At 34.4% G+C, this 27,802-nt stretch overlaps 2 protein-coding genes across 2 annotated transcripts in view; one reads left to right on the top strand and one right to left on the bottom strand.

Moving 5' to 3' along the window:
* The window catches only part of LOC144443350 (neuronal acetylcholine receptor subunit alpha-10-like), a 105,822-nt gene that overhangs the window by 63,238 nt on the left and 14,782 nt on the right, over positions 1-27,802 (bottom strand). The gene's annotated exons all lie outside the window — the stretch shown is intronic.
* The window catches only part of LOC144443351 (neuronal acetylcholine receptor subunit alpha-10-like), a 37,660-nt gene continuing 33,517 nt past the window's right edge, over positions 23,660-27,802 (top strand). Inside the window, exon 1 of the mRNA XM_078132811.1 lies at positions 23,660-23,706. The gene's annotated coding sequence lies outside the window, so the exon portion shown is untranslated. The remainder of the gene's footprint in view (positions 23,707-27,802) is intronic.

The following is a 27,802-nucleotide window of genomic DNA, read 5'->3' as shown; positions in this document are numbered from 1 at the left end:
AGTACATCGAAAACATCATAGAAAGGCACGTTCTTCAGTACATGATGGATCTATCAATCTAATCCCCATATCAATGTAATGGCAAAACAAGTTGAATGTCAAACAATAAGTCTTTCTACTATATACGTACCTTCAAGACTTATAGTACCATTTCAATCGTTTGGACACACAATGTGACGTACCACAACTAGTTAAAGTTAAAACGGATAGTTTTGAATGGCAGACTTTTTTATAAGCGAAGATGGATCTTCGATTATATATTTGTTCTCATTATCCAAAACAATCAACTGGACGAGTTGCATATATAGGATATATAATGCCCGGCTTGTAAAATGAACCGAAAACCAGCTAAATTTGTGTTACTCATTTAACAATTTTTGGTACTATGTACATTTCAACTTGATGAATGTCACTGTTCAACTAAGCAATTGGTTAATTGATTAAACATCAGAATTTCTCAAATATCTATGGCAATATATCATACATGTTAAAATTTAATGAATCCACAAATCGATCTATCAATCAGCAAATTATACCATTGTTAAGCAGATTGTAAAATGAAAAATGCTCGTAGAAGGAAGCAGCTGAATTTATCCCGCTGAAACACTATTGTACGATATCCAGCTAAACCCAAGAACTAATTATTATGAAAAACACACATTGGAAGCAGAGGAAGGTTTTCGATAAAAGTGTTAAGAGAAGCAACGCCAAGAATATCATAATCCAGCTTAGAGATAAAAAATATGTCCCTGAAAAGGACGTATTAGCAGCAGAACGAGTTGATATTCAACATTTTTCGCTGATGTTGAGACATTGAACAACACGGAAAGAGGATATAGCAATTTAATGTGGATACAAATCAATGATCTGTTGTTCCACTTACGAATGCTGTCGTACATATTATATTTTTTCGTCTCTAAGAACGACCGATGTCAAAAGAGTGACATTTTAAAATGAGTACATGCTAAGAAAAAATGAATATAACATTATTTCTCTATCTATCAACTTACTCAAGTATCTCAATATAATTATCACCAATTTGAAGAACTGGCACAAATGTATCAATGACTAAATTTTATATTCTAACTTTATTATATAGGAGTTTCTTTATTTCCCTTTTAAATATATAGGAGTTTCTGATAATAGTGTTCTGTTGCCAGCGGGCCATCCTGATTTATCGTGGTAAAGTTTGAAGAGTATGGTAATTAGTTTTTTTAGGATGACGGAGAGACATGCGAAATTCTGAATTGCGTGTTCACGTACCATCATAACTAATCACATAAGATACGAGCATGCTAATCAAAACTACAGAAAAAGCTTGGAGTTGATTAAAGTAAGGTCACCTAGTTATATCTTGTTCATTGTATTTTACACATTGATGTCTACGTGTATGCTTTAAGTCCAATCCAAAAGTAATGTTGTAATTGATCATATTACGTGACTCTTTTCAGAACAAATCTTGTTTTTAACAAATCGGTTTATCGTAATTCTATTAGGTTAATAACAACGTTATCTTTTAACTTAAATTTAATTTTATCCAACTTACAATTCCATACTGCTTAGTATCAAAACTATACTTTGACTAATAGTTTTATTCTGTTTAAGGAAAACTAGAAATAGTACAAACATATTATTCTAAGTTAGACAAACATAACAGATTTTTCTTTAGTTTGTTGTAACATCAGGGTGTGTTCTTATATTTTCTGAGTAAGTTAAGGAGTTTAGTTGGCATGTCTGCCATATAGTTTTTAAGAAGATGAGAGGAAAACGTGCCAGTAGAGAATGAGTCGTATAAATCGGAAGTATTGATATACATGATCGTATATCTTATTTGATGCTTGATTATGAAATATTAATAGATGTGGACAGACTAAGAAGGTATCAGCTTTTTTCATCTTCGTCTCAAGAGAATCAACAAAGTAGACATAAAAGATTACATAATTAATGTTCTACATCTAGCACGTAGACTTTATGTCTGATAAAATTCATGTGTAAGAAAGGGAAAGGCTAATATCCTATAATAAATGTGCATCATGATCCGTACTAAAAGATATCAAACTAAATGTCTTATGTAAGCACAAAAACCTAGAGTTTTGGTACTACACACATTGTCGGCAAATCATTATCATGCATGACAGACAGACAGACAGACAGACAGACAGACAGACAGACAGACAGACAGACAGACAGACAGACAAACAAACAAACAAACAAACGCATAACATAACCTTCCCTTACGGAAAGTAATCACCCTTAATATCACCATATTAACCAGCCGGATGTTGTCTACATTGATTGAACTTCGCAAGCTAAAGAGTTGGTTGTCTGCAAATGTTATCAATTGATGAATTGCACGACCAGAATATAGAATTAGATTAACAAATAGTCACATTTTAAAGATAATTACATTCGCTGAAATTGCCATGATAGACCCAGTGCTTTTCTTGTTAATGTTAAAATAGAAATTGGTAAAACGTACAGTATTGAAGCGCCATGCAATACTTAACAGTGTAGGCATAATTAAAATAAAGAATACGAAGTTGTAAAAGATTATAACCGGTAAGTAAAGTAGCTTTCATATGCTTTGATATATATATCTAGAAAGACGCTATATATGTTCGACTGAAGTAAAAGTCACATTCGTGTGGTAATGTGACCATTCCATAGTCACATGTATGTTATATATCCTACACAATCACGTATAACTTAGTGAACCATCATGTACTACATATTATACAGTCGAGCTATCATATTTAAAAAAAGACAAGAGGGCTTTTGATACGATTGAAGTCTGTGTTGACCAACTGTTTGATTGTCACTATGATTGTACAGGCCCTATTTATGGTCACTGGTCCTATTAAATTGAAAACAAGATCTCACAATCGGGAGGTAAGGGTAATTTCAATTTTGGAGCTTCAATTCGATTTCGTCACTTACGTTCTATGCGTTTAAACCGTGTATAATGTCTTCATGCATTATGGCACTTCGTCTTATTTATCCTGCATCATAGCCTTGTCAAAAATGACACATTTAATAAAAGCCAACCTGAAAGACAGCCATTGCAAGAACACATCTGCTTGAGTAGCAATATTTCAAACACCTGTAAAATGACATATTTGGACAGAGAGTGGAAAGAATGTAGTATCTATTTTCAATGAGGTTCAGAATGTCAACTTTATAATATATGAAAAATAAATAAAAGATATGACAGAAAGATGACAGAAAAATAACAGTACAAATTAAACCTATAAACGCTTCAGACTGCATCAATAAGGTAGCAAAATATTCTATTTAGTCTCGTTCTGGTATTTTGGACATAATCGTGTGATGCATCATCAAATATAGATTTATTATATGTATGACTGGGTTAAGAAGTAAAGTGTCTCCACGTATTGCGTAAAAATTCATATAATTATTATCACCTGATAAGATGTACACACTGATGAAAATTGTAAACTAAAACAAAATGAAATGCCAACACATAATGGCTACATACCAACGTTTTCCCGTAGAGAAATTAGTAGATATGTATTTATGTCTTAAAACTACTCCAAGATGGGTAATATTTCAATGATGTCGACAGGTCCTCGGGTTGCACGCGAATAAAACACACTGTTTCTTCTTCTTTTTTAAACAAAACGTTTTAAGCCTCGGAAGAAAGAAAATGTTGAATGTATGTAAATTGGGGCTTATTTTTGTTGTCTTTTTTGCTTAATGCATACAAAATAATTCACAGTGTTTGGCATTAATTTGACTCTTATTATTTTATCGCATCTAGGAAAGAATGTTACTATCATGGACAGCTTTGATTTCATACTACTTGCTTGACGAATTATGACCAAATAACGAGCAAAGTACTGTAATATGTTCATATAGCTGAATCCAAATATTATGTACTAAGTATTATTGGTATATTGTAAACAGGTCATTAATTCCCTTGTTGAAAAGTGACTCCTCTGTTAAAAGACACAGTATGTTAGTTGAAAGGTTGCTACTGTTTCTTGGTGAACTATCCTTCTAGTATACTAACTACTAGGGGAACAAACATAAATTATAACGGAGGGGGGGGGGGGTGAGGAGAAAATATTTTGTTCAAAATTTATTTCGGAGCCCCCTCCCCCTTACACTGAAAGATCAACAGCTGTGGGCACTCTTCTCATCCCTTTCAAAGATCGACTGACAGGGAACTGTGTGATTACTGTTCTGCAACAAATGTTCTTTCCTCTTATCATGTCACTCCGTTTCAGTGTATTGACGGTTATATCCTTATGTTCACGCCCACACTGGACATGGCATCTTATATCTACCTGTACACCTCACTGGACATGGCATCTTATATCTACCTGTAAACCTCACTGAATTCCAAGATTCACGAAAGACTTTGTTTTAAAATACGAATGGATTTTGTAGATATATACCAATTACCCTACGAAATTACAATTCTTGACTCTTTCGAACACTAATCCCGTGATCACCATTTTTTCATGGCCAGTTTCCCATATGACCATAAAAAACTACTTTCGGTGAACAGCAAGTCATCTGTTCGTGAATGCATATTGTTCAATTTGTTACTACACGTTTCCACTTAATACTGGCCAAAACAAGTAGTTAATAAATAATAATATATACTTGCAACTTATGGTACTTTTATGACGGGGATTGGAAGGGATTCTGATGTTCTGTCAATTAAGTTTCATGTGATAAACTGTTAATGATATGTGATAACTATCTAAGCACGATTATATGATGTACGTATGTGTTTTAGCAACATCGTTTGTTATTTCCAGGGTTTTAAATAAATTTCTGTTAATTTTTCTTAAGTGTCTTCATTAGCCCTAACGGTCACAGCTGATTTAAACTAACCCGACATCTTGACCTTCATGTTCAAGATCAATTAGCAATTCAATCTTTACTTTTTTATGTTGGTGTGCTTTTGAATGTTTCTTACATCATGACAGTGCATGTTAACACCCATATTGTCTACGCAAGGTTGTCTAGTCAGACAGACCTTGTCTCCTATAAAATTGTCTTCTACTGTGTATAATTGTTGTTCATTTGGTTCAATTAATATCACTTTCTGTTATGAGCAGACATTGCTATAAACATTATAACTTGCCAATGAATGGTTGGCACACAGCTTCCATTATACTCTTTGCATAACCGGGTAACTTGATACATTGCATGATGGAACCGTTCAAGAAACATCACGTTTTTTCAAATAGATATTGAAATCAGAATAAGATGTAGTCAGGTAATTGATGTAATTAGAAACTAGCGATGTATGCAATCAAAACAATCAACCTGAGACTGATTCCACTGTCCCCTATGTATATACATGTCTCCACTTAATCCTTCAATAAATGAGTTCACTCACTCTAAATGAATCGGGTCCCCCTGCTCCATACTACACACAATGCATGTTTAGAATACATATATTTGATACTTAATATTTGAAATTTGTTTAATGCTATGGCTTTTAACTTGTTATTTTTGGATGACTGGATCGACTTTTGAAGTCGCTGTTCAAAATAATAATTGTCTCATTTTTAACATAACCCTGACAATGTTTCACATGACAAGTACAACATAACAAGTCCTTGCCTTGTTCAGGTATGGCGGCAATGCATGTATTCTAAAGCAGCACATTACATGCTTCTATCACGCATTTCATACGAAATAATTCATTTTCCAAATTTTCCAACGAGGGCAAGAAATCGAGTTGTTTGTCAACATACTCATCAGTCACAAGTAGTGAGAATGCTTACCGTTACGGCGAGTCAAGTTAAAATTAGAATGTTTTTGTTGGACTGTTGAGCATAGCCACGTTACAGTGAGTGAGCCTAGGACATACGAAATTCTAAAGGTTACTGTGAGAGAGCCTATGACATACTGAACTCTAAACGTTACAGTGATTGAGCCTAGGACATACGGAATTCTAAACGTTACTGTGAGTGAGCCTAGGACATACAGAACTCTAAACGTTACTGTGAGTGAGCCTATGACATACTGAACTCTAAACGTTACAGTGATTGAGCCTAGGACATACAGAACTCTAAACGTTACAGTGATTGAGCCTAGGACATACGGAATTCTAAACGTTACTGTGAGTGAGCCTAGGACATACAGAACTCTAAACGTTACTGTGAGTGAGCCTAGGACATACAGAACTCTAAACGTTACAGTGGGTGAGCCTATGACATACAGAACTCTAAACGTTACAGTGATTGGGCCTAGGACATACGGAATTCTAAACGTTACAGTGATTGGGCCTAGGACATACGGAATTCTAAACGTTACAGTGAGTGAGCCTAGGACATAAGAACTCTAAACGTTATAGTGATTGGGCCTAGGACATAAGGAATTCTAAACGTTACAGTGATTGGGCCTAGGACATAAGGAATTCTAAACGTTACAGTGAGTGAGCCTAGGACATAAGAACTCTAAACGTTACAGTGAGTGAGCCTAGGACATACAGAACTCTAAACGTTACAGTGAGTGAGCCTAGGACAGACAGAATTCTAAACGTTACAGTGGGTGAGTCTATGACATACAGAATTGAACTCTAAACGTTACGGTGAGTGGGCCTTGGTCAGATATAAATCAATTTTAAAACGAGGACCAGATAGAACTCTTAATGTTGCTTTGAGTATAGTGATTTTAGAAATGAACACAAATTTAACCCATGTATGCGACTATGGCGATGGTAAGATTTCATTGGCATCTTGCTGTTGCTTGAAAATACACATATTAGTGAAACCAGAAATGTTTGTATGCTAAATTCTCGTTATCTCCGCCGAGTCTTTAGAATAGTATTTTCAAATAATGTGATAGATAGGTAGATGTATCTAGATGTGTTGTAGTGGTCACGTGATTGATTCAGAACGACATAAATTCTATCAAATTAGTCTTAGAATATTACTACATATGGATGGAGAAATTAAGCTTTATTCGTATAGCGTCACAAAACTTTACAACATCAATTTGTCATGGCAACAGCAAAACAGGTAGGCATATATTGTAATTACCCTTATCTGGCAGGTTAATGGCATATCAAGAAGGTACACAGTGCACATGCGACCCCCTACGCTCTGTTCCGATGTCAATTTCAATCAAACTAAACGAGGGTAATAACAGATCCATTATTGGAGAAATGCAACCAAACTTGTAAAAGTCATATTAGTGATATAAATTGATGTGACATGTATCCGTCATCAACCATTCAATCGGATAAACTCCACAATTAGTCAGATTTATTGGTATGATTTAAAAGTTCATAACCAGAAATAATTAAAATCCGTTGCACGTTCCGGCCAGCAAATTAACTAATTTTGATTTGCTATAAAATTAGCTTATGGCCGATAATGTAACGATTACTTCACCTACATCAATACCTATTTTTGGTGTATGTTTCAGTTTTCGGTATGCAAGTAACAATTATGTATCTGACATATAAACATGTGACTGTATCTATGGAATGAACATCAGCCATGATGACCTTTGACCGCATTCGAAGCACGCTTGTCAACGGTTTATCAGTCGTTTTATCTCACCAATTGATGACACAAAGAATTATTTCATACATCAGAGTACTATGAATAATAGGTTGCGGCAAGTTTGAATGTCGCTTTCAAATCTCAATGTATCATAGTTGTGTCTTGAATGTCAATGTAGTGTCTTCGAGTTATCATAACATCATGTCTGACTTCGAAATAAGTTAGAAATAAAAAGTAACTATGAAGTGGTTTCTTGATTAAGCCTCGACAACAAGAACGACCGTAGCTACTTGAAGTACGGATGGCAACAAACCATGTAAAGATAGTCTTCAATCAAGCTCAATGCAAGAAGAGTTATGCCAAATTCGACAGGAAAACCAACTAAACTATACATGGAATTGTTATTAAACATCAGTATGTATGGGGTTAGCTTTAATCTACTTTCACAACAAAATTGTGGCAATGCATATTAAACTATACTATGATTGAGTATTGTGACAGTATCTTAGCAACCAATGTAATGTTCATCGCATGTTTTGATCGTGTCCTAGGTACTTCCTAAGTGATAATCATCTGAATGTATGACAACAAATATGGAGAAAGTGTAAATATTGAGAAAGACAGGCAATCTATCACCCCGGCGATCTTAGCACGACGAATCACGAATTGCAATGATCAGAAAATGTAGGATGTATCTAGCTTTAGGATGATATAGCACGAAAGTAGCCAAGTCGTAGAATCATAGTATAAGTTAGAGAAATAATCTGAAAGTAGGAGTATTGTGATCTATTTAAAATACTTTTTAAGAAAATGAATGGGTTGGTTTTCGTACAGTATACTTTGAACCATAACTGGTATCTGGTATCAGTGTCTCATGAATCGTTCCTCAAATGGAGAACTACTATGTGCTGATTGTAGCCACTCGCATCCTTGGATATTTGGCTACCATGATAATAATCATGATGGGAATAGCAATGAATCCTATACCTTGGCAATGGCAAGGATAGATGTCAGAAACACAATTGTAGTTTTCACAGAAAACGCCAAGACTGCTCTGGTAAAGTATTCATATGGGAGCAAAGACTGGGGTTGATTTCATTTTAGCTGCATTTCTTTATGCTCATGGGAACCCAGAAAGTCGTTTTTCGTCACCCCTAGATCATGTGACGCCTCTAAAGTAAAGTGTTTAAGCATTGGCAGTAGAAGGTACCTTTCGTACACTGGGCTGATGTATTATGGGAAATGAACAAGATTAGGAGCTTGGGTTATGTTCTCACAGTTTATCTCAGCATTGTAATGCCACGTGAAGCTCCCAGCACTGTAATTTAATACTTAGAATATCATATTAGTATATCGTTGCCTCTTTAAACTGACATGAAAACTATTCTGATCTGACAGGGCTCAAGTGCTTGTTTCTAAACGCTTTGCTAAAAGATTTAGATTGCATTCCATGACATATAACTGACCATTCTTGCACTCATAATGGCAATACTAAGTTTTGGTATAGTCATCATATCTTTTGTCGATGTACATCTATTCGTATGGTACATACGATACAAGATTACTTGGGGCTACTTTTCATATCTGTTGAATAAAAAGACGGTTATAAAAATGATTTATACTATGGAAGCATCATTAAGAATGAAAAATCTTTCGGTTGAAACATCTCTCCCTTTCTATTTTAGATAGATATCAGGAGAGAGATTATTCTTAGAAATACGGATTAGTTATTGTAACCTCCAGTAGATTCCATATGGTGATACCATAAAGTAAGTGATATACAATCCAAACAAGGTTAACCTGCAACATACTGTAAACGCACTTATTAGGGCGCGTATTTTTTTCGCGGTTTCACTCTCTTGAAACAATAGGCGGGATTGAAATAGGCGGATTCTCAAAAGAGAGTACAAAGAGTATGAATTGTAAAGCTCATTGTTGTATGCTGTGTGTGACACGCCGCGATCACCTTTGAATAAAAACTGCGTTAACACCTCTGTAACTGATCATTATTGTATGTATGAGAGTGTTACCTTGTAACAATTAAATGTTTTCACAGCCGCATGTTGAAAGAATATTTTTCTGTAAACAAACATAAACCGACATGATGCCGAAAAGGAATACCTATTTCACAGCCGGAACATTAAAAGATATTCTTCTATAAATACAGTCTGTGTTTTAGTCATTTCTATCATTACTCCTGATTACTAGTGAAGTGTAAGCATGTCTTCCTTCGGTATCAGACGTTACTTCGTACAGAAAAGTTATCAGCCGCCATCAGAACCGTTTCAGCCTGATCCAAACAACCAAGATGACGTAGATAGCTGTGGCATTTACCTTTCTACTTTTGATAGTCAATTTCACGCAACCAAAAAGTTAAATTAAGCTGGCATTGATTTCCCGAAAGCTTGAAATGGTGACCAAGAATTTAAATTGTATTGTATTGTATTTTATGGTATTGTATTTTATGGTATTGTATTGTATTGTATTGTATTGTATTGTATTGTATTGTATTGTATTTATTTATTGTACGAGTATAGGGTATGATTATTGATCATGAAATGTATACGAATGTCCTTTAATATATACAGACAATTCGGGAAGGCCTTATAATATAAGCGAAATCCGCTGCATGTATGAACGTTATCAAATGATACCTTTTTACCTGAGATAAGAATATTTCATTGTGTTGATGTTGATCCATAATGATGCAAATTTTAACGTTCATATTATCATGGCTTTTGTACTGTATGTGTGAGGTCTAAAGCATACAATTACATCAGCACGTTGTTTCTTTCATCTCAAGTGTTTTACAATGCAACATAAGTTACTGTTATGGGAAATCAGATCACCCAAAAACTCAACGTTAAAGACGTTAACTTATCTTCCTTCAGTTCCACTACAGTCAAATCAATTGAGGGGTACCCATTATATATTTTTCCAAAGAGGTAGGATAGGATCTTTGTCTTTTGAGGGTCATCTGACATCTGGTTTATATATTATAAGGTCGGCAGAGACAGACTAGGAAAGTACGGGTAAGCATACTGCACAATTGCTTGTTGCTTGGCCTCAGCAGATTAGTGCTTTGCAATATTTTCATTTATCAATTTTATGGTATCGTTTTATGAGACTGATGCAAAGTTTTAGGAATATAAATTACATAGACAGAAGAGACAGACAAACACACAGAGCTACGCATGAAATTATATACATATATATGTTCTTTGTATGATATGATCATGTCATGAAAATCATGTCATGGAGGACGTTGTCATAAATATTGATCAACACGTAGACAGCCAGATACTTCTGTATCACTTACCTATCTTAACCGAGGTCTTTAAGGGTCAGGTCTTAACAGTCTTGGAAAATTATGGAAACAATTGATTTTAATAACAAAATTATTTGTAGACATGGGTGTCAACCACTACATGGTGTAAAGGTAAGTCTTAGAGTGGTAGTCGAAATCAACAGGCAAGTTAACCCAGACTTGTTTTTCCCCTTCATTCTAAGAAGCTAAAGCGGTCGCGATCTAAACTTATCTAAATCTCGATATCAAACGACATTAAATGAACATATCGTGATGTATTTCATAACACCTAATTTCTGAAGGAAGATTTACATTATTTGATTTGATTTGATTTGGTGATTTGATAGTTCGGTAAGTGGCGTGTTTTTCTAGTTGTGATAGATCTAGCAACGTGGTTAAATATGCATATACTTTTAGATAGAAGAAATCGGAAGTCATCCGATGAACATTTGTATAGGTCCCATATGATAAGATCACCCTTTGATCGCTAATGATCACTCCCAAAATGATCGTAAGATAACCGTTAAGGTATTTGGTATGCATATATAAGATATCCTTGACATTTGGCTATCGATTAGGTTTACAAACAAAGATGATCCCACATCAACATGTCGTATTAAAGAAAGGTTATTGTTGTTTGTTAGTGGCTTGCCCTGATTGCATGATAATGGATTGAATGCTGATATTCAATGGGTATTGCGACTTTAAAAAAGCAAATTGAACTTATGATGCCATTGACCATTTCTTCTATCTTCTTTACTAATTACATCAACTCTACTTCTACTAACATATTACTTACATATTGATAGACTGATTTTCTTACGACCACTACTAGTGCCAGTAACTGTAACTTTCACAACCACTATGAATACTACGGACAATGTCTTTGTTAAGGATAATTATGTACACTTAGTAATACAGTATATGGTTAAATTACAGAAGATAATGTTGAAAATATGTATTTCAAGATACTGTAGGAACTGATTTAAATGAGTTCAACTTGTGAAGGAGAAGAAACATTTATTTGTTGAAAATCACACAATATGATGTAACTGAGTGGTGACATGTTTTTATTGAATTATTTTTAAATAGTTGATGCTGATCGTGCTCTGATAGTTAACGCATTTCTTCTTAAAAAGCTATAAAAATCAAAATGCTAGGATGAGTGAAGGTGAAGACATATTGGGATGACAATACAATAAAAGGGTCTGACATAAATGATTATTCATTATTAATGTGAAACGGGTGATCCGTGTCCTATCTAAAATATCATGTGGTGTTGTGTCAAGATTGCATTGATTGATCTAACGTGCCTGGCTAAACAAACAGATTGTAACATTCAGTACATAGAACTAAACATATTAAATTTCAAAGACTATTCTCTATATGCTGATAAAACATCATGTCTATAAACTGTACTCTACAACGGTCCATGACATTTTGTTTACGTTTTACAGAGAATGACATTAATGGGAACTTTACATTAATGAATACTGCTTTTTGTGCTCCTGTTGCCAGCCATACTGTCGATTCAGAAGGCATAAGGCAATTAATTTTATGATGATAAAATATAGGTCGTTTATGGTGTGATTGGTCTGAGACATCAGCACCATGCATATATGCATGGGGTGGTGTTGAAACAAGTTACCATTTTAAACCAGACAACTTGCGTTTTATATTATAACAGAGATAGGCTAACACACTGTTTGTTTTTCATCTGAGATATTTATGACCACTAGAACAGTTTTCTAATTATACATTGATATAGAAAGGAGAAAACTACGCATGCGTTTCGCTTTGATGATGTCGAAATACATCGAAACGATATACGCAACTGATACCCGGCGATCCTTTGCCGTATACAACGACTATTGATGGTGTGACATTTGTGGATATAATTTTCTGGGTGATTATAGATTACAGCTAAATTATGATGATACTTTTGAAAGGAGACTCCCATAGGATTAAAGTCAATTTTGTTCTCTGTCATGGTAAATGGTGATTGATCATACCTCCCGAGTATAAACAAAAAACGTCTTTCATGCTTTGAATTGTAATTCATTACGATTTCATTTCCAAACTAATTTGACACCATCTTACCGTGGCTAGTATCATTGTATTATTTAGGATACCGGGATAGCTTGATAAGGCAATTGTAAATGATGACACCAGTATTGTGAAGGTTATTATGAGAACATAAAGGTATACTTTATTAGTTCATTAATGTAACAAATAAAGAGCAAGCAGGCTGTGGCGACGAGTCTTTCTGTTCAGCACAACAAAAAAAAACATTTTCCGACCTCAAGAGGAATTAATGTTCTATCATTGATGTTAGTCACGGTTTCCATGTTTCAGTGACATTCACTTACTTTCACGGTCTCAACTGATTGAGATGGGTATCTTCTACACAAGTATATAAATGTACATTAATTAATTGTTTGTTATTTTATCTAATTTAACCATCACCTTGGATTTGGTTTATTCGCACGGTACCTGAGCACTCAGGTAAAACATCGTCTCTTCCTGTACATTACTGCTCAAAAACAATGCTTTGTTAGAGCGTCCACAGTTACTAGGTTTTTATCGTGTGGGACCACAAGGCCAGGCCTGTACGTATGTGCGAATGAGGTGACTGGTGACGACAGGGCCGTAGCCTGACCAAATTGCCAAGGGGGGCAGAACTTTGTCTTGGTGCAATCATGCATTTAAAATTTAGAAAAGTGCAATTTACATACATTTGCATGCAATTTACATAATACCCCCCCCCCCTCCCCCCCCCCCCGCAGGCTACGGTACTGGACGATTGTTCAATATATAACCTGACCCGAACATCAAGGTTCACTCATACAAGAAATAACATTGAACCCTGCATATATACTTTCAATTTTCCTTCGAGTGCTTTACGTCTCATCATCAAGAAGAAACCATACGTGCGTTGATTCATTAAGAAGAAATGTAACGGTATGGTTGCTATAATCTTAGTAGCATCAAAAGGTTTTAGTAATTGCAATTTTGGTAACAGATGGATTGACATATGCACAAAAAATTAAATCGTGCAAAGACAGAAATCGTTAATGTAACTCTGATAGATAACCTAAGAGAACGATTTGGTTTTAATGGATTAAAACAGTTTGTAGCAAGGTTAGATTTCCTATTTCACATTTTAAAGTCACTATCATAATAACAGGGTGCTTGGTAAGGGAATTACTTGAGTGAACAAAGATTATATAATCTAAATAAACTTCAGCCGATTAAAGGCACTGTTTGCTTTTGAGTGAGTTTAAAGTATACTTAATATACATTAGGAATACTTTATGCACAACAGACAGATGCCTTTAAATGTTGTTAGAAAATCTGTGAATAGCTCAACATGTGCGGAAACTATATATTTATTTTGCATAGTTATGATGGTACAATTATGGTGCAATTTACCTGTGTATATGCCAATGGCCTTGTAAATATGACTTGTAGTGATGTTAACTGGAGTTCATTACTTATTACTTTATTAAAACATTTATATACAATCAGAGAAATCTTCTCCTAATTGGCATTTTTTCCTTCCGTAAGGAAGGAGATACTTTAGGGCATAAATATATGTGTATGTGTATATGTATGTGTATGTGTATGTATGTATGTATGTGTGTGTGTGTCTGTGTGTGTGTCTGTGTGTCTGTGTCTGTGTCTGTGTCATCATTTTCTAAAAATCGGCTGGCCCAATTGTAATGAAATTTGAAATGTATAATCTTTTGGTTAATGGCTAGACCTGATTAGGTTTTGAGCCAGATCTGCTAATGTTTAATTAGGGAAATTTGCATATCAATGAAATCAACTAATTAAGCAATATTTTAAGACTGCACACTTCAATTTCAATATAATTTAGTATATTCGTTAAACATAACAACATATATTTGTCCTATAAAATGTGTTGATGCACCTTACAGTGTTAATGAATAATTTGCATAATCAATTCTTTTTGGTAATTAGGCTATATCTTAAGAATGCATACTTCAAATTCAACATAATTTAGTACATACGTTAACCATAAGGAAACACATATGTCCCATCAAGTTTGTTGATGTACATTACAACTGTTAATGAATAATTTACATAATTAAAGATTTTCGGTAATTAGGCTATATACGTTAACCATAACAAAGCGGATATGTCCTATAAAATTTGTTTATATAGCTTTCAGTTTTAATGAAAAATTTTGTTATGCATTTAAATCACTGTAGATATAAAGTACTCAGTCAAACTCCAAATGAGTTATAGCAACTTACAACCAGATTTAAACTGAATGCCTCCCATAATGGAAATGTTGTCTAAAGTGGTGCGACGATGCGATTTGTACATTCTCAACAAATGTAAATCAATTTTTTTTGCCATTTAAACTCTTTCTACGGTGAGTGCTATGCTACAATGTTCTATAAAGGTTCACATTACAAGCTGTCGTTGGCCAGGAGATCACTAACAGCAATGGGCAAATAGCAATCAATGAGAAAAAATAACTTATTGCATATGTTCTGTTGTATTCCAACAATTGTCTGTAGGAATGACAATATCAAAACTTTGCCCTTACGGAAGGCATTAGGTTTAAATCTGGTTTATATTAACGCGATTATTTAGGTATGTGAGAGCCTCCATCCCTCCCCCTCCCCGTCTCTGTCTGTCTGTCTGTCTGTCTGTATGTATGTATGTATGTATGTATGTATGTATGTATGTATGTATGTCGGTCTGTCTGTCTGTCTGTCTGTCTGTCTCTCTGTCTGTCTCTCTGTCTGTCTCTCTGTCTGTCAGTCTCGCTCTCTAGCTCTGTGTCTCTGTCCGTCTGTCTGTCTGTCTGTCTGTCTGTCTGTCTGTCTGTCATAGTTTAAACATGAGTGTGTGTGCATGCACCATTATACATAAACTTGAAGTATATAGCTATCGTTTATTAATTGCCTATCAGGCTCGACTGACTTGTCTTACAACGATGTAAAACACAAAGAATGTTCATCACTTTCATGACAAACTGATGACATCTGACATCGTGGTATTAGTGAATACATGGACTCATAACATGAACTCACTTCAAATTTCAGAGTAAATTTAGGAAAACCTGGAGTTAGCAATTATTTTATCTCCATTACTGTAAGACATACTTGCGTAGTACATTGGCGTTACTGAATGGCTAGACTAATTAGATATCTACTCAGATTATTAAGAGCAACCTATATAATTTATTGTAAAAAAATATATCCTTGGGGAATATCGTGCTAACGATCGTACGAATGACAAAATGAATTACAAAATGAATAATTGTTTGGGTGCCATTTTTCGCAGTTCAGCCATTTGAAAATCAGCCCCTCGAGTCACGTTTTTTTTTTCAGTTACACAACGTGAGAGTTAATTATCTAAGCGATGTCGCAAACTGAGATGATTTTATTAGAATTAAACATGACTTCAATGATAATATATGCACCTTGTGATAATCTTCCAATGCAGAATTTGCACATCCATGTAAACTATTAATGTAAAACAATAAATGCATTGCCGCTATCTATCATGTATTCCATATAAAATTCCATTGGAGGTACGTTTAGTATCTGTAATATTTACTGAGGGCAAGTGACCGCAAACATACAAGCTGGTACTCGTTACGAAATCTTCAAAACGTAACCAACCGAATCATTTATTATCAACGCATCAAATACAATAACAGTAAATTAAAAAATAATGAATGAGGAAAAGTCAAGATTCCTTAAATATTTTCAGCCGATATTATAACATTCAATACAACCATAATGAATTTCACCTGTCCTATATATCTAAGATATATTGATTATGGTTAATTAAGGTGATACTTTTCGAGAGAACGGCAACACGAGACTAGATTATAAATTCATCGTAATATAGCAATCAATCTCCAAACACATTCGATAACTATAATGAGATTGCAATGAATATTCAAAAGCCATTACTTATATTAGGTATGTTTTACTTATGCTAACAACAAGCGTCTACAGTGTTCCTAGAATTTTACATGTAAAATGTTTATATCAGGATCGCTTGATGTTAGCTAACCCGTTTCGAAAAATTACATCAGAGTATTTGAACGACAAATATTGAAAAGGTAACATATTTGTTCATTAATATTCACTGTCCCAGCTATGAACATATAAACATGTGCTTTGAATACTAATGCACTGAGAGAGAAGGCAATGACACTATGTTACGTCACGACACTTGATATTGTTGAAGTGTCGCCTATCCTACTGTACAGTAATAACCCTTTTACCATCGATCACGCTGCAATGTTACTATACACAAAGGTACAAAGGCTTCAGAAGTTTTTCAGAAAAATCTAACACACTATACAAATAAAATGCAAACATTCATATCACAATGTGCACCTATTGTACTACGAGTACATATCGTTTCAGTAATATCGTGAAATAATGACTTCCTAATCATAGACATTTGTAACAATAAAAAATAGACTGACCTTAATTCGCTGATCAGACTCAGTGTAAGTTAAGTTCGATGTTTGATGGCCGCTGTGGTGAATTATGATCAGTAGCGAGTTGAAAAAAATAAGTCGGTTGGTTGGTTGGTTGGTTGGTAGACAAATGAGGAAATTGTTTTGAACGTTACGAAACGACGATGTGCCCCTACTCAATCAGTCGGCGTCCGTGTTCAAAATGAGATCAGTATCAGCAACAAAGCAACCTATCTAGAATGAGCGTGGCTGTCGTTCGCTGCATTCATAACTTCAGAGACAGCGTCGCTGTAAAATATGTTCCCGACTGACTCGATAACTGTCTCGCTTGGGATTTTATCATCGCTGTCAGATATATTTATCATATTTTTAACATATCTAGTAACACCTACGACTCGAACACTTTGTGACAACTAAATCGCTAAACTAGGAGGCTTCAATTCATATTAGTCTCAAGAGGAAGCAAGGAAGCGTGATGCCATATCCGTGGAATGTAAATATAAGATCAAAGAGGGTGAGGTTAGATAATGGATTGACGTACATAACACATTTATATAATTAATATAATTTTATCTCATGTGGAAAATAATGGTTGAATGACGTATGGAAGATACAGAAATAAAGCATTTATTGTTGTCAATGCAATTGTGCTAAGCAAAATGACAGCATACAATTATTTAACAATCATCTCATGACATTTTCTTCATTCCTTCATTCCTTCATTCCTTCATTCATTCTTTCTTTCTTTCTTTCGATCTGCCGGTAGGTCTCTGTCTGTCCGTATGTCTGTCTGACTGACTGACTGACTGACTGACTGACTGACTGACTGGCTGGCTGATGATAGGTAGGTAGTTAGGTAAGTAGGTAATAAGTAGACAGACAGCCTGACAGACAAAATAGCTAGCTAGCTAATAGGGTAGGTAGGTAGGGCGGTCAGACTGACTGACTGACTGACTGACAGACAGACAGACAGACAGACAGACAGACAGACAGACAGACAACAGATATAAAATGTACATGATTATGATTAGATCTAAACAATCTTTCTTTATAAGTGAACAACATACACTCAGGAAATAACAGATACACTTCAAATATATCATTCTAAGAACCGTATTAAACAGGTAATCTATTAATATATCGTTGATCGACATGTCCCGTCATCATAATCACGTTATTTTAATGATAGTGAAAACTATTAAGTTAATAGAGTACCGACATAAAATATCACAAACCGACAAATCTTATTATTAACCGCATTTGTAATTATCTTTCATAATCATACGTTACTTTACGAGTACAGGTATTCTTCCCTATTAAGAAAAGCAAACATTTGCAATGATGTAATAGCAAATAAAAGAAGCAAGTCATAACAAAAACAATACAGAGTCAATATAGAAGCACTGTATTGTCTGTTAAAATCGCTGAAAATCGTTAAAACTCAAAACTCTCGAGACCATTTTGTAAGAAGGTATTTGTTCTGAAGTGACCCTTCAGAGGTTGTTTGTTATTCACTAGGTGAACAAATCAATAATACCTTTAGAGTTAATGTCTACTGTGAAAATAACTAGAATATCCGTTTAATATTGCCAGTATTTCGATGACGTAGGAAATAATTAAAGCCCTACTAATGTTATCAAAAGTGCAGAACGATGACATATGGCACTTAGACTATATGTCGACAGAGGGCAGCGGATATCCTGTAACAAGAAGTCGTATATATGATAGGGAAGTTGTAAAGTTGATCCCTTCTCTGTAGGAGGATGTTGTGTTCAAATGTTAACGTTCACAAGACCTGTCAACACCTCCGTGTGGTCAATGCCCTATTGTATTACAACATCACCATTGATTGGCATCATTACAAGCATGGTTTGGTCTTTTTTAGTAAAATGATACCATTTACATTTGCATTTCCATCTGCATTTTACTTACATATCTTAGATTCTTTAATAATCTGTATAATTCTTATCAAGTAGATGGAGGGAGGGATAGATGGATGGATGGATGGATGGATGGATGGGTGGGTGGATGAATAAATGAATGAATAACTAACTAAATAAATAAATAAATAAATAAATAATATATGTTATGTTATGTTACGTTATTTTATCTTATCTTATCTTATTACATTACACTGCATTGCGTGACATCGCATAACATTACATTGCATTACTTTATACCATATTATATTATATGATACTATGAAAATTAGAACCAGACATCCATGGAATTGGAAGTGGCGATTAATGACGAAACAGTAAGCGTAGAGAATAACTATAGTACACAGCTATGATATAATGCCACTGTATTGGCAAAGTGATAGACTAAATCCACAGTCACTGCAGTTCAATCACAACATTGGTGTTCTTTTTATTATTATAAATGGCAAGCACTAAGGCTTCAACAAATAATTGTTTTTCACTTTTGCTTTTCACTGGAGACCCTCAACTTATTTTTAGGTATCCGAGAAAAAATAATAAAATCGCAAATATTGTGAAGACTCAGGAGAAATAGTGGATGTGGAAACTGGCATCAACACTCTAAAACAGTTCTTCCAATCTGTAATGGCTGTACATCTGATAGGAAGAAATAAATAACACAGAGACCATTTGGAAAATAATGGAAAACTTGAACTAGACACAATAAAAATATTATAAAATAAAATAAAAAATTACCTGCCCAACCTATTCTTGAGCGTAACCGGAAGCACACAATTTTTTATTAGGCCTAATATCAAATACAACAATCAATATAGTTAACCTTTGTAAATGGGTCGGAGATGGGCAGGCACTAACGATGTATATGTAAACAGAAACAACAGGCTTGAAAATGAATACCCTTATATGAGCGCCACCAAGAGGCTGACAGCTTTAAGTCAATAAACTTTAGCTCTTGCTTGATAACAAGGCAACTAAGATATTTATGACCAAATTTCAACAAATGTCACAACCTAAATTGACATTGGTTATTTACTGCTCGAAGTCACAATTGCTAGGCAACTGCAGCTTAATTGGTCACCAGAGCTTTACGTAAAATGTCAATTAAAATATTAACGAGGTAGGGGGGTAATTGTCCCCTGAGATAATTTGATACTATTAGGAATAAAGATAGGGTAGGTGGCATTAATTTTTCAATTTGATTTTCAAATGATAAAACATACAGACACGTGTTCATGATTTTCTTAAACGCTATATGAAATAGTGCGACTATAACTTATTTAAAAATCATTTCCCAAAATATTCAAATGTTCAAACTTTGGTCTTGGACAGGATTGACTGGTTTCTATCATATTGATTCAAACATTCTAATTTGTTACTAAAACGTATTACATCTCTGAAAACTTCAAGACAATGTCATTCCTGAGAAAACATTTCTTACAATAACTATTCATTAAATGTGTCTCGAGATACTGAAGAATTGAAAACTGTACTTGGATTTTGTAATACGGATAGAAATCCATTTGACTATACCTTTGAGAACATTGCTCCTTTTTGTTTAACGTAGACGTTAGATACTGAGTATTTCGACACAAATCTTGTATGATGCCCTTCAAAGACGAAATAATTGCACACAACTAAACACAATACCATCTGGGACACTCTTTTCATTTGTGGGGCAGTTACTTTCCTTTGTTGGAACCTGACAAGTAAGATTCGCCCTGATTGGCTCAATTTTGTCATATTTGCTGATTCTCAAAACTTAAGCTTATCACCTGCACAACTTCTGTCACAATGCTATAGATTTACATTAATGTTGCTCCCCATTAAATGTATTAGCATTCGTCTGCAATTATGAATATTATTTCCCATAACCGATAAGACTGTCACTACTAAGTGCTACATCTGGTCAAATTAAAATATCAGACTAATACATCACTATTATATTACCATAATTGGATACGTTATAAATATTTATGTGATGATTATTGCCTTTGCTTATTGCTTCCCATGTCTTGATGATGTGAATGACCACCAAAGCAGTTTTAGAAAGTCAAACGTCATCACCCTTAAGAACCTATATGTAGTTGGAAGGTTTCCGGTGAGTATCCAAAGCAGTACATTGCAAGCATGAAACGTGTAAAAATGTCGTCTTTTGACTCGAACATTTGTCGCAGTCACGTACAAAATGATGATAGATAGAACAAATTTTAGTAGTGGAAAGGTTTAATCAATTTTTAGCTCCGTTGAAATAACTGAATCAGATTGTAGTCGTATGAGGAGATTTCAGTGAAAAATCAATCCTGTATGGAAATGCTTTTTATACAGTTACAGTGACGTACTAACATTAATTTTCCATGTATAAATGGTGATATCCTGTTCTATGATGTAGTTATATCTATATACAGTACTATCCTTACCTGACACTTAAGAACGCTTTACATTTCCCTGTACTTCTTGTTCCGACGACGCTTTTAAGTGTGGTTGCTTTACGCTGTCACACATTTTTATTCAGCCGTTTGGGTTTAGTTAGTTTTGAAATCCTGTAGTTCAGCTATATGTCATATGTGACTTGACACTTGAATGTAATAGATCAGTCTGAGATCCGTTATTAAAATTCATGGAATGACTCCAGAATACAACCGTTAGAAAGCAAATGTGTCATTCTGCATGGACTATAACACGTTTATTTTATTTCTAAATCGATCCGTAACTTTAAGTGCAACAACTCGGACGCCATTACTCAAATTTTAATTTACCAAGTGTCAAAGTTCGACAAAGAAAGTAGATTGCGCAATTCTGTCTAATTTACATTGATACTAAGTGTCTAATATGATGTCATTACAACTGTCACGTCACGAGAATTCTAATTATTGTACTGGTGACACTTTCTAGTAACATACACCAGCGAATGAAAGTTGAATTAACAAGTACACCAAATGAATGGGATGAGGGGAAATCATTCAAATATGTATCTCAAACATATGATATCTAGTTATCAAAATACATGTGTTAAATTTATCATTTCAAATTTCATTTTGTCGGAGAATTCATGTTAATGAGAATCTATAGATGGGCCTAGAATGTTAAGTATCAAGAAGTATGCCTTCATCAACTTGCTGCAGTTAGTATCGATAACCTGTGTTTTTTCATGTATGCTATTTACAGTAACTAGCGTCACTGTTTACTCATCTAATCCTCAATATCAGCCATACTCCTGATAGGGACAATTTCTATTTTATACCAAATGTAAACGAATGATATGGGTCGAATCATACCCGCGGATCTTTGGATGAAATGGCGTTGAAGGTCAATGCACATAGGTCGGTGTTAACCTAAACGCTATACCACCGTACAAGTTTATTTACCCCAAATAAATATAACAGTGGGTAAATGGAGTCAGGAAATAGCTTACAGCTAGTCTAGGCCTGTCCCCTCACATATTTATATACAGAAATTCACATCAAGGTACTCATATGACACTCAATATATATCTTATTATGTACACACGATTAAAATTACAAATACAAGTTGATAATTTCTATTGCGCCAGTAGATGTTGCTTGAAGGTTTGTTTGAAACGGGTTAATGTGTAATCCGACTTAATATGTAATAGAAATAATATTATCTAAGTGAACTTAAACATTTCAAATTTACGTGCAATAATTTCTCAGTGATATTTATGTGTAAATACTAATATAATTTCCATGTATTCAAAATAATCGACAATATAATATCTAAATATTCTTATTTTTCAACCTCCCTCCCTTTGCTATACGTGTATATATAAAGCTGTAATCGATAACTCTAGGTTACAAGTGTAAAAATCCTTTGTGTGTTGTCTCGTAAAGGGTACTATCCCATGTCAAATTAGTGGAATACAGATAACAGCGTTTTGATAGACTTTGTCGAAGCCATTTCCCTAAACAATTCGAAAAATCAATATTCTATTTAGAATTGTAGATATCTGCAGTACATAAATAGCATACATGATTCTTAGCGAATCTTTCAGAGTTCCTCTCAAAGCAAGACAGTCATTATTCATGTCCAAATACCAAAATCAGCACCACACTCGACTGTTTCACAGATACGAAAAAAGTTTGAATATATAATATTGACTTCTTCAATGACCGATTATATTTATTACATAAATCTAATATTTTCATTTCCTTTGACATTATCAATTACCCTTGCACATACCTCTTAACTGTTTGACTATTGCCGTATTAAATCAACAGTGGTTAATTCCACCGTGTTATGTTTCTTATTTATCATCGAATATAGCGATATTTTCAACAGTCAAACTAAAAATATAGTATGAGTAATGAATCCTACCCCATTTTGTGCTTGAGTTCGTAATCAGTCAAATAATCGTGATTACTCAGCAGGACGGCGAGAAACTATAAAAATTATCGTGATGCTCAGTGTACAGTAACTCAGGGCAGGGTACGGCACGACACGGCACGGCACGTATATATTGTGAGAATAAAGGTGAGTTGACAACATCTTCAACTGTTGTTTAAAAACGTGTCAGTTGAATCGTAATGACTTACAACGAACATTTGAACGAAAATCTGAAACAAAACATTGCCTGGCTCGACAAAAATCTTAATAACATTGCTACATTTTAACGTCTGGTGCAACACAAATCTTACACACATTACTTCTTTAGTCATCTCGTGCGAGATACATCTTAATCAACATTGTTTTTTTAATCGTTTGGTGCGACATCCTTCTTAACCAACATTTCTACAACTTTCGTCAGCTCATTTTGAGCTACCTTTTAATCATCACTTAAAAGTACAAGGACAACAGGTCAAGGTAAACCCAACTGTCGAGCGTTCATTCTGATATTGTGGAAATTTATAATTAGATTTTTCGTTGAGAAAGAGAGAACATTTAACAATGTCTCTGAGATATTTGTCTGGCCAGACGATAAAATGTAGCAACGTTGGTAAGATTTTAGTCAAGCCAGATGATTTGTTTCAGGTTTCGTGATTGCCCTTGTAAATAAGATACATCATAGTTTTCATCTTTGTTTATCTCTGATATCATTCAATTTCTCTATTCTAGTGGTATATTGAATATTCAGACGACTTTCTTATTGAAGAGAATAAGAAAGTTGAACATTACTCTAAAAACTATCATAGCTTTACTGACATATTTGTAGGTGGAAGTGTTGTAAGTTGCAAAGACACTATCGATAAGTTAACGTGGTCAACTGCTGACTCAAAAATAACATTGAGCATGGCCTTCACCAGCAACGAGTCTGTAATGTATGTATTGCCAAATTTTATAATTGGTCTAAACCCTCACAAAAGACAAATGACAAACGTTTATGTAATGCAACAGGTAAAATACACGAGCATAGTGCGTACATACGAATGAATGAATGAATAAATGAATGAATGAATGAATGAATGAATGAATGAATGAATGAATGAATGAACGAACGAACGAGTGGAGGATGGAATAGAAGAAATGTATTGTTTGTATTATAATATTAGATAATTCACAAAAGTATATTTTTCTTCGTTCGCTTTATTTTTTTGTATCCTGAGAATTTGTTCTCCCAAGCATATGTAGCATATCTTTGATCAAATCAATGACGTAATATCTACAAAAAGGTTTGTGGTATGTAAAATTATCACTCTACACATAGTTCTTCTCATACAGGATGTGATGATGACGCCAGAGTTATATTAAATTACAAATATCAGAATAAATTTGTCTAGCCAACAGCAATTAAGTGATGAATTATCACAAATGTCGACACAAGCACGAACTGCTACCCCTTGAAGTATACCAATACCATTCGTCATTTAAGCAATGTATTTTCAGCTCATCTGTTTATTCATCAGAAGATACACTTAAGGGGTATGACAGCAGTGATTGTATACTATGGTTTCAATTCTGTGTCTGAACTCACTTTCATAACCAGTCTGGTTTAATGTAATATTCACTATCGATATCACTTACACATGTAGGTATGTCATAGATGACTGATTACGTTAATAATCGGGTGGTTCTCGTAATATATATACCTAAGTGCTAGCGTGTTGCTAACCCGGGTTTCTATACATCCAGATAGAAATTTGAAGCCGTTTTCTTACGCGAATGTTAAACATTGACAATTGATGATTATGTTCAAATAATATGAGGATTATATGAGAATTATATGAATTCGATAGTGCAGTTGTCAATTGTGAAAAACAAACTGACATTAATTGACATTATTTTACTGATATGATTACCGTTAATTTTCATTTTAATATCGATAAGCAGGTATTATAGATGGCGTATCATGATATGTATAATTGTATGAACGGTTATTGTTGAATATGCCTAATTCTATGTACGGATATAGATGTGACCCTTAATACTGGTGTTAGTATAATAACTGTAAACCTAACACCAGGTATCAGCTATTTGAAATATGAAGGGTTATGATTTTAATATATATAATATTTTTTGCTGCTTTCAGTCGTAGTTCAAAAGCATTATTTTTATAATCTCAATCACATTTGATGACGTCATACACTGAGCATGCCAAATCCTGGGTGGGCGTGTCAGATATTATCATATGTCGTGTGTAACATGAAGATGGTTTTGTAGAAGACACAACCAGATAACAAATGCAAAGAAAATGTGTTTTAGCTATTTCACATTTACGACTTCCCCTGAAGGAATATCACGTATTTCTCCCTATTACATAGCCATTGTGATATGCACGCCATTGCTTGATTTTGACATTTTGAAAGCTAGAATTGTGACTATCAACAGGTACAAGGCAAAAGGAATATTGCCGGTGTTATTCACTTAAAATAATACTTTCATGTTATAAATAGTATACAAATATGTACGATTTGGGCGTTTGATCAAAACAGTTACTGTCAAAATCAAAATGGAACGCTATGAGCAAAAACTATTATGTTACACTGAGTATTTGAACATCATAATTCCATAAGTATGTAACCAAACCAGGACACCCAAGACAGTCATGTTCACGTGTCCCACCATGTCATAACGTACCACTTATTATTCAAATATCTAGATAGTGATGTGAGCATCAAAATAATTCTGCATAGTGTTTAATGTTCTATATCATCTTTGCGCAAGATTTGAATGAAATCAGTTACACTTAAATACCATAGTTCTCCGTACTTGGTACAAAATTTAACTTCCAGCTTGGATTATTTTGCATATTAGGTTTCTAAACACCTTGTCTTTATGGCGTACAGTGACACTAGCGACATTTTGAGGGTGATGATCTGTTTTAATTAATTAAGTATATTGCAGACTAGTCTATGAAACATGTTTACTAATTGCAAACCGAATAAGCTCTTTGCCATTTAAATTAGATCATCGTGACATGTTTATATGATAGTGTCAACGTTTACACAAATATTGTCATCATTTGCTTGAAACTTCTATCATGTGTAACGCTTGCCAATAGTATAGGTGCTCCAGAGACTACAGTCGCAACTGTCAGTTATCACACCGTTGTGTCAGCGCTGACGTGCTTGTATCCAGGCCAGGTATCAACGGAAACCTATTTCTACGGATCTGTGATCCTGCAAATAAGCTATTCCGTGGAATCGGAATAGAACAGGAATATATACAACCAGCAATTTGCCATCATGAGATAACACTTTACTCTTAAACCTTGTCATAGGATTAAAATATCATCAAGGAAATTGTGGACATTCAGTTATCACGTAAAGTTTGTCGACGTTCGCTTACTACTGGGGGCCGTAAGGTAATGTGGGTATCATCGACTTTCAAAACATTGATTTCATGAAAAGTGGTTGACACATAAAAGGCAAATTGATATACATTGGATAATGCCATGACTTTGAAATTGTTTGACAGATACACAAAATCAAAGACATATTCTTATACTAACTTTATAGCGTGTACCAAACTCACCATTTGACATATCAGAAAAAATGTGTAATCAGCTGGACTGACATACACAAAAAGCTCAGAGCAGTTTGTTTCAAAGTTATTTCTTCTCTTACATTCCGCTTTAATAGGTGTAATGAAAAGTGAAGATGGATTTCCTTTTTTAACTCATTTCTCAAAATGTCAACATCTTCTATCAATTTTCCTCCAGGATATGTGCCTGTACATTAGGGGCCTCTGACACGTACAATAAATATGTGTTCAGTTAAAATCGAAATATCCATTCATTTGTAGAATCGTTCCACGACAAGAACTATTCTAGCAAGTACCTATGGTACATAGCTTAGAACCATGAGTGGGGGGAAATGTTTCCTTGCTATATTTCAATGCTTCTAATGATGGTGGTGGTAGAGAAATAACAACTACCATGACGATACAATAGTTGTAATATGTCGTTTAACAATTGTTGTTTGTTCATATTAAATCACAATCTGTATGAACTCTATACCTGGAAGGCTGGGCATACGCAGTCAGATCAATAAAATTCCTTTCAACGCTATTTAAATTAATGGAAAAAGTAAACGTCACAAGCGACTTGAATGATAATAATCTGCAAAGGTTGGACACAGTGACATCATAATTAAAAAGCTTTCATAGAAGAAAAAATAGATGTCTGTTCAGT

The sequence above is a fragment of the Glandiceps talaboti genome, chromosome 12 (genome assembly GCF_964340395.1).
Source record: "Glandiceps talaboti chromosome 12, keGlaTala1.1, whole genome shotgun sequence".
In the NCBI taxonomy this organism is placed as follows: Eukaryota; Metazoa; Hemichordata; class Enteropneusta; family Spengelidae; genus Glandiceps; species Glandiceps talaboti.
This window is presented reverse-complemented; position numbering and strand designations above follow the sequence as displayed.